This window comes from Castanea sativa, chromosome 6, assembly GCF_040712315.1.
Source record: "Castanea sativa cultivar Marrone di Chiusa Pesio chromosome 6, ASM4071231v1".
Lineage (NCBI taxonomy): Eukaryota > Viridiplantae > Streptophyta > Magnoliopsida > Fagales > Fagaceae > Castanea > Castanea sativa.
Window position 1 is genome coordinate 12227375 of NC_134018.1, and position 9951 is coordinate 12237325.

A 9951-nucleotide genomic window follows, 5' to 3' on the forward strand; every position below is an offset into this window, starting at 1 on the left:
GAATTCTATCTTGAAAATATAAGTTCCATCAACGCTAAATGTGGTTGCTCAACATATTGAGGTTTTGACCGTAACTTTAAATCACATTCCTGATATATCAAAGCAACCTACACTTCATGATCAGGTCCATTATCCTCTCAAGATTTAGAGCTCATGTAAATATAAGTTGTGAGTTTATTATTCATTTGACAATCGTTAGGAGAATAATAAATCTCACACTGGTTTAGTTTAATATGTTTTAATTCTTAAAACATATCAACATATCAACTAGAAATCTTCATTTTCATGATCAAGATAAATCATCTTAGTTGATATGTTATAGTTTTTGCAGATGAAATGCCCAATTTCATCACCAACTACGAACTATAATTATGAGTTTACAAAGAACTTGTGATTTATATCTTCTGTGACTTTTTACATAAATCACATACTATGCACCCCATAGACAATATAATAATATCTAAATATTCATGTTACCATTATTTTAAATAATAATAAAACAACTTTATTAATCACAACATTAAGTTATACATAATATCATACATAATAACATACATAGCATCATACAATAGGATTTAAGGGTACTAATCCTAACAATCTCTCACTTGCCCTAAAGACTATTGTGCACTAATCTAACTCTCATCTCCTCCAAATGTGATTCGAAAGTCCTTCGGGGCAAGGCTTTGGTCAAGGGATCTGCTAGATTCTTTACACTATCAATCTTTGCTACAACCACATCTCTACGAGCAACAATGTCTTGAATGATGTGGTACTTTCTCTCAATGTGCTTTCCTTTCTTGTGATTCCTTGGATCCTTAGATTGTGCAACCGCTCCACTATTGTCGCAGAACAATGTAATAGGAACTTGCTCAATTCTCACAACACCAAGATTCGAAAGGAATTTCTTGAGCCAAACAGCCTCCTTTGCTACTTCAAAAGCAGTAACATATTCAACTTCCATGGTGGAGTCGGCAATTCAAGATTGCTTAACACTCCTCCAACTTATGGCTCCACCTCCCAAGGTGAAAACACAACCCGACGTGGATTTTCTGAAATCTAGATCCGACTAAAAATCTGAATTTGTATAACCAATGGGAATCAAATCCTCACAACGGTAAACAAATATATAATCTCTCGTTCTCCATAGATACTTGAGAATATGCTTTATAGCTTGCCAATATTTAGGTCTTGGATTTAATTGATATAGGTTGACCATGTCAACTGAATAACAAAAATCCGGTCTAGTACAAAGCATGGCATACATGAGACTTCCCACAGCAGAAGCATAGGGAACTTGTCTCATCATATTTTCTTCCTCTTGAGTCTTAGGCATTTGGTCATCAGATAGAAGAACTCAATGTCTAAAAGTAAGTAATCCTTTCTTGGAGTTTTGCATGCTAAACCATTCTAAAACCTTATCTATATATCCAGCTTATGACAAACCTAACATCCTATTCTTTCAATCTTGCCAAAGCTTGATCTCTAGAATATAGTTAACTTCGCCCAAGTTCTTCATATCAAATTGGCTTGACAACCAAACTTTTACCGATGACATTACCCCTACATCATTTTCAATGAGTAGAATATCATCAACATAAAGCACTAGGAACATTACTACTTTATCTTTATGTTTTTTGTACACACATGGTTCATCAAGATTTTGTTCAAAACCAAATGATTTGATTACTTGATCTGATGTTCCATGACCTAGATGCTTGCTTAAGTCCATAAATGGACATTTTCAACTTGCATACTATATGCTCTTAGTTCTTTACTATGAAACCTTCCAGCTGCAATATATAGATTTCTTCTTCAAGATTGCCATTAAGAAATGCAGTCTTGACATCCATTTGCCAAATCTTATAATCATAATGAGTAGCAATGAATAAGAGATTTCTGATAGATTTAAGCATGGCTACTAGCGAAAAAGTTTCATCATAGTCATGCCTTCTTTTTGTGTATACCCTTTCGCCACTAGTCTTACTTTAAAGGTTTCAACATTTCCATCTATCCCTTTATTCCTCTTGTAAACTCATTTGCAACCAACAGGTTTAATGCGATTAGGCGCCTTTACAAGATCTTATACATGATTGGAATACATAGAATTCAATTCATCTTTCATAGCTTGGACCCAATGATGTGCATCTATATCATTTATTGTCTCCTCATAAGTGTAGGGATCCGATTCAGCCTCTTCTGAGATAGCTTCATAAATTTCTCCCAAACCTATAAATCTCACAGGAGGCCGAACAATTCTCCCACTACGACGAGGCACCTATGTACTAGACATTTTATGAGTAGTATCATTAGTGGTGTATCTAATACAACCACATCATCCCTAGTTTCATACATTGATTTTTTAACTACAAGTTCATTCATTTCAGCCAACACAACTCTACTTCTAGGAGTAAAATTATCCATATAGTCATTTTGCAAGAATTTGGCATTTGTACTAACAAACACTTTATTATCCTTATGACTATAGAATAAACCTTCAACTATTCCTTTAGGATACCCTACAAAGAAAACCACTTCTGTTTTAAAACTGTAACTTATTAGACTTTCCTTTTAACACATGTGCTAAACAACCCCAAATATGGAGATGTCTTATATTAGGCTTACGCCCATTCCACAACTCTACTGGTGTTTTAGGAACAGACTTCAAATGTACTAAATTCAGAAGATACATTGCAGTACTTAAGGTATATCCCCAAAAGGAAATTGGTAGAGTCGAATAACTCATCATGAATCTAACCATATCTAAAAGAGTCTTATTTTTTCTTTCTGCTACACCATTCTATTGTGGAGTTCCAGGTGCAATCAACTGCGATATAATCCCATTTTCAGTCAAGTAATCCTTGAAATTTTCAAGAATGAATTCGCCACCTCGATCAAATCGAATGGCTTTTATGTGTCTACCCAATTGATTTTCAACTTCAACCCTAAACTCTTTGAACTTTTCAAAAATTTCGGACTTCCGTTTCATTAGGTACATATAACTAAATATAGAGTAATCATCAATGAAAATAATGAAATAATCATAACCACCTCTTGTTTGGATTGACATAGGACCACATACATCTGAATGTACTAGTTCTAGCAAATCTTGGGCTCTTCTACCTTTTGCATTAAAAGGTCGTTTGGTCATTTTACCTTCCAAACAAGATTCACAAACTGAAAATTCATCAAAGTCCATGAGCCATAAGAGTCCATCTTTGGTAAGTCTTTGAACTCTGTTTGAATTAATATGACCCAAACAGAAGTGCCAAAGATATGTTTCACTAGTAGAAGGAAAATTTATCTTTAATGAGAATTATAATCTAATTCAGAATTATATAATTCATATTTATCAGGAGTTAAAATATAAAGACCATCAACAATATTTTCAGAACAAATAAATACTTTACCTTTCTTTATTACAACGTTGTCTTTAAGGATAATACAATATCCATCTTTACCTAAATAAGTTGCAAAAATTAAATTCCTACGAACATTAGGTACAAATAGACAATCTTTCAATATTAAAACCCTAGACTCAAAGCACAAATTAACAACACCAACAACTACAACCGAAATCCTGCTCCCATCAGCTAAAGTAAGAAACAATTCTTCTTCATTCAGCTTTCTAGTCTCCTGAAACTCCTGCAAAGAATTGCAGATATGATTAGTACAACTTGAATACACACACCAGGAATCCATGGGATTCTGTACCAAACATATTTCAAGAAGAAAGGAACTTTTCATACCCTTGTTCTTGGCAGTTTTAAATTTTGGACAATTCCTCTTCCAATGTCCTTTCTCACCACAATGGAAATACTTTCCTTTGGTTTTCTTTCCTTTGTTAGGAACCCCTAAGGCAATTTGCTTACCCTCTTGCTTAGTGAAACCCTTTTTCTTCTTCTTCTTCTTACCCTTATCTTTCGACTTAGGTTAAGAAGTAGAAGCTTCACCCACATTGGCTTCAACACTAGAAGTACCAAGGATGCCTTCCGTCGCTATCAATTCATTCTTCAATTCAGACAAAGAATAAACCTTTTTGTTCATGTTATAATTAAGTCTGAATTCCTTGAATGATTCCGATAATGACTGGAGTATCATATCCACTTGGAATTCTCCATCAATGTCAGCACCCAAAACTTCCAATGTATTCATATTAGAGATCATTGTAAGACAATGCTCTCTCACTGAACTACCTTCAGCCATTTTGGTATTATAAATTTGTCTCATGGTTTCTTGTCTTGCTGAACGACCTTACTCACCAAACATCTCTTTTAGACTTTGCATAATGTCCGAAGCTAGTTCTACATTTTGCATTTGATGCTATAGAACATTTGAGATAGATACTAGGATATAGCACTTGGCCATCTCATTAGATTTCTGCCAACGATCATATCGTTGTTTTTTCTCAGAAGGAGCATCTAATGAAGGTAAGCTAGGAAATGGTTGAATAAGCACATATTTGTGCTTTTCAGCAGTTAAAACAATGTCCAAATTTCTTTTTCAGTCAACATAATTGGATCCAGTCAGTTTGTTTTGATTAAGAATAGCAACAAGTGGGCTATATGATGACATGATAAAATCTGAAAACAATAAACATAAATATAATAAGTAAATTGGACATTATCAATTTAGCATATAAACATATAGTATGGAATCTTAATAAAATCATAACATAATATATGCAACGACAACCTAATCACATATTCAACATCCCTGAGCATAGAGTGAACATTAAATACTATGATTGATTGAGAACTATTCTCATTATTAGTGCTATCATGATAACTCCTATCAAACACTAATAATATGTCGTTTTACATTTCGCCTCTAAGTAATAATAGTAAGAACTTAGCATAGAGGATACTATAATACTTAGTCTAGTGTATACCATTGTCTAAAATCATGTGTAGCCACATTTCATCTGTTTAACAGGCTTATTTTGTAGTACTATGATACAAACACCCTCCGCATGGAATGCAAAGCTTGAAACTAAGACAAGGTGTTTGATCAAACCACTATAAACCAGGAAATTTAATCTTATAGGACCATGAAATAAATACTCTCCGCATGGAATGTTAAGTTTGAGGTAAAGACAAAGTATATATTTCACACTACTATGAACCAACAATGGAGGCCGTGAGATCCAACCTTTGTATCTCTCTCCCACTAGATGTTTTAAAATAAAGGTTTTTAATTTAAAACATGCATAAACAAATTACACATAACCTTGCTCTTTATATATGTAAAAACACTTAGAAAAAATTCTGAATCCACAGTCCTCGATCGATTGAGGATGTACCTCGATCGATCGAGAAAAGTTCTGGCTACTCGATCGATCGAGAAAAATTCCACGAAGCTCGATTGATGCTCGACAAATTCTCGATCGATCGAGAAAATTTCTGTCAGCTCGATCGATGGTTGACAGATGCTCGATCACTCGAGCATCGCAAATTTCGAATTTTCCATAATTTTTCTAAGACAGTTTTTTTAACATTTTCATGAACAAAACAATCATCATATGGACATAATAGACAGAAATTGATATCAAAACTGAATTTCATTGATGCTATAGCTTTAAAGTTTAGTTTAACATACTTAAACTAAAAATTAAATAACATCATAACATCAATATCAGTTTTTATCAAACAATAATTTCAACAACTATGCAGAAAACTAATTTCTAACAACATGAACTATTGTCAACAATTCCAAAACTCAAAACATGTTAAACAGATACAAAATGAAGACCGCTCTGATACCATTTGATGGAAATATGCATATATGCAGCGGAAAAATAACGGATCTACTTCATTCTTAAATATTAAAATGCATTATGTAAGTTTCAGAATTTGAGAACAAGAGAGTGTACCTTGGAGCGATGAATTTCAAAACCGAAGATCAGAAGTACTTGGGAATACTTTCAATCTTTACTCCAATTTCACTAATGCCAAAGATGTGTGGTCTCTTAATCAGTTTTCAAAGGGAGAATGTCAAAGTCTCTAATACTTATATACACATCACTTCACAGTGATGTTCTTGCAATTCTCTTTCAATTCTTTACAGAAAATTCTATATGTTTCTCTCTTTGTATCTAATTGATTATCTAATTGGGCTAGCTTTTTGGACCTTTCCGATTGGGCTTAAGTGTGTGGCTTGGAGTGGGACCAAAGGGACCAACAAGACACTAGCTCTAATGGGTCTTGGACTTTTCTGTCAACTCTTGACAAGTCCAAAGTTACAATTAACTATATTTAATACCACTATATAAATATAGTTGCACTATAGGTCTTATTTATAAATTATATCCCAAGATTTTATTGTACATGCAACCCTTTCATAAAATATTCGTAATAACACAAAATCATGAATGTAGACTGCCACTTTGTAAATTACTACATCTTATCTTTGAATACCCGGTTTAATCCGTTAAGTTATTTATCATATATTTATGAAATTCGATTTCATAAATATATACTCTAGTAACTATTTACTAAAGTATTTAGGCCTAACATTTTGAGTAACAAACTCATTAAACTTATCTTAAGGGAACATTTTGTATCTCCGTTAAGAGATTATGAATTTCATCTTGAGAATATAAGTTTCATCAACACTAAATGTGGTTGCCCAACATACTGAGGTTTTGACCGTAATTTTAGATCTCACTCCTGATATATCAAAGCAACCTACACTTCATGATTAGGTCCATTATCCTCTTAGGATTTAGAGCTTATGTAAATATAAGTCGTGAGTTTATTATTCATTTTGCAATCATTAGGAGAATAATAAATCTCACATCGGTCCAGTTCAATATGTTTTAACTCTTAAAACATATCAACTAGAAATCTCGATTTTCATGATCAAGACAAATCATCTTAGTTGATATGTTATAATTTTCGCAGATGAAATGCTTAATTTATCACCGATTACGAACTACAATTATGAGTTTACAAAGAACTTTTGATTTATATCTTCTGTGACTTTTCACATAAATCACATATTATGCATCTCATGGACAATATGATAATGTCCCAATAGTCATGTTACCATTATTTTATATAATAATAAAACAATTTTATTAATTACAACATTAAGTCATACATAATGTCATACATAATAACATACATAGCATCATACAATAGGATTTAAGGGCACTAATCCTAACAGGGGAGCCTTTGAGGCTTTTCAACCTTCAAGAGGTATCTGTCAGGGCGACCCCCTATCACCTTACTTGTTCATCCTTTGTATGGAAGTTCTTGGGGCTTTAATTAAGGATAAAGCTGTGAGCAACTTTGTAATCCCATAAAGCTTCTCGGACTGGCCCAACTATCTCGCATATTTTTTTTGCCGATGATTTCATGCTTTTTGCCAAAGCTGATTAGAAAAATTGTGTTACCATTAAAGAAGTTCTGGAATCTTTCTGTGACCTTTCTAGGGAAAAAATCAGCAATGAGAAGTCTCGTGTCTACTTCTCCCCCAATGTGGACCAAGATTCTCAAGAAGTTTTGTGTGAAATTTTGGCATTCAATTCCACTTCTTTTCTTGGAAAGTACCTGGGTTTTCCCATCAAGCATAAGGGAACTCCTCAGGATTTTGGTTTTATTCTGGATCGAATGAAAAGTAAGATGGCTAGGTGGAAGTCCAATCTTCTATCTCTTGCGGGTAAGATTGTGCTTACCCAATCAGTCACCTCCACCATTCCTAGCAATGTGATGCAGTACACAACTCTTCCCCTAAAAATCCTCCAAGGGATAGATAAATTAAACAAAAATTTCATTTGGGGCACTTCAGAAACTAGGAAAAAGGTTTATCTTATTGGCTAGAACAAGATTACAAAGGCAAAGGAAGAGGGTGGTTTGGGTATCTATGCAGCCAAACCAAAAAATACTGTGTTACTTGCCAAGCTGAATTGGAGATTTCACACAGAAAAATCCTCTCTTTGGGTGAGAGTTTTGTCTAATAACTATAAAGGACAACGGGGAAGATCTAAGAATTCGGCTTGCCCCCCCACCAGCTCTCCCGCTTGGATTGGTCTCAAGAAAGGTGAACCTATTTTCTTAAAGGGGTCCAAGTGGATTGCAGGTAGAAACAGCTCTCTTTCGCTCTGGTTTAACAAATGGATGAACAAGGGTACTTTAAGAAGTTAGATTGAAGGTCCTTTGAATAATGGTAAGGAAAATCTTACTTTGAGGGATATATCTAATTACTCGGGTTGGAATTGGGAAAGCCTGTCATTTGCTTTTCCCAAGCCTATTGCTCTTGAAATGAAAGCAACTCCTCTCCCCTTCTCTAATCAAGGAGAGGATCGGCTATCCGGGTTTTCATCTCCTAATGGAGACTTTAAACTAAAAGAAGCTTATAGATTGGCAAATTGGGTTGAAAATAACACGGTAAGGCAGCAATTTAAGGGTGATTGGGTTTGGAAAGTTGCTACCCTCCCAAAGATCAAGTGTTTTCTCTGGCAATGTTGCCATCAAAGCATCCTGGTTCGAACCATTTTAGCTAAAAGAGGTATGGATATTCCTTTCCTTTGCCCTATATACAACATTGAGCTAGAAATAATTATCCACGCATTAAGAGACTGCCTTAAGGCACAATTTGTGTGGAATCCCCTCTCTCCGCCCTTCCAAGGTAACCTTTTTTATGGTTTGCAATTGGTGGATTGGCTGGATCTAAATTGTAAGACCCACAAGACTAGTCATTCTTCGAACATAAGTTGGAGTATTTTATTCCCATTTGCTGTGTGGACTATTTGGCTGCACCGAAACTCTATTGCTTTTGATAATTCAAATCGGCACAAGGACTTGAAGATAGAGACTATGGCCAAGGCCTCAGAATTTTTGTACCTTGGGTTGAATGGGAAGCAAAACTGGGTTAAGGTTAAAATCCAAGTTCAATGGCTGCCACCTCCTTCCAATTGGTTCAAGCTGAATTCAGATGAATCTTCAATGGGGAATCCCGACCTGGCAGGTGGAGGAAGTTTAATTAGAAATGAGAGGGCTGAGTGGATTAAGGGGTATGCAAAAGCAATTGGAATTACCACGAGTGTAGCAGCTGAACTTTGGGCTCTCAGAGATGGAATCCGCTTGTGTGCAGCACTCAAACTTCCAGCAGTAATCATTGAACTAGATTCCAAGTTGGCTATGGAGTTGATGAAAAATGAGCTGGATAATCCCAATGGAATAGATGTTTTGGTCATTGATTGTAGGGAAAATATGAAAGCCATTCCTTATGTGAGAATTCAACATTGTTATAGGGAGGCTAATAAATGTGCAAATGCCCTTGCTAGAAGGGGTGCACTGCTAAGCCAAGATTTTCCTATTTTTTTAGACCCCCCCCTCCCCATGGATGTAGCTTTTCTCCTTGGCCTTGATTTGGCTGGAGCATTGTATGGTTGTTTTGTTCTCTTTGTTTTAGAGGCTGGCTAGTGGTTAATTAAAGTATCCTTTTAACCAAAAAATTGGCAAAAAAAGTCAACTAAGTCATATGAGTGAAATGATGTGGAGCCTAATTGATGACCTATGTTAAAAACTTATACACCTGGAAACTATGTCAACCGATTTTACAGCTTCTGGATGATGCCATCACGGAGAAGTACCATCACTTTCCCCAGCACACGAGACCACCACATACTCACAAAAAATGCACTATAAATCACACCCACAAGTCCACAACAGAACGAAGGTGCAAATTTAACTTGAAATGTTTTAAGGATTTAAATATGTACATAACCCAATATGTTTGTCATTTGATTAATCTATAAGCACGATGTAAATCTTGGCCATATGTCATTTTATTAAGTTTTTATTAGAATGATATTTTGTGAATTTTACCATTATATTATATATTATTTTCGTTCTTAACAAGCACACTAAATTTGATATTAAACAAAGGGCCATGTTAACATTTCTCTTAAACAAATGTTATTTACTATATAATCTATATAGACTCATA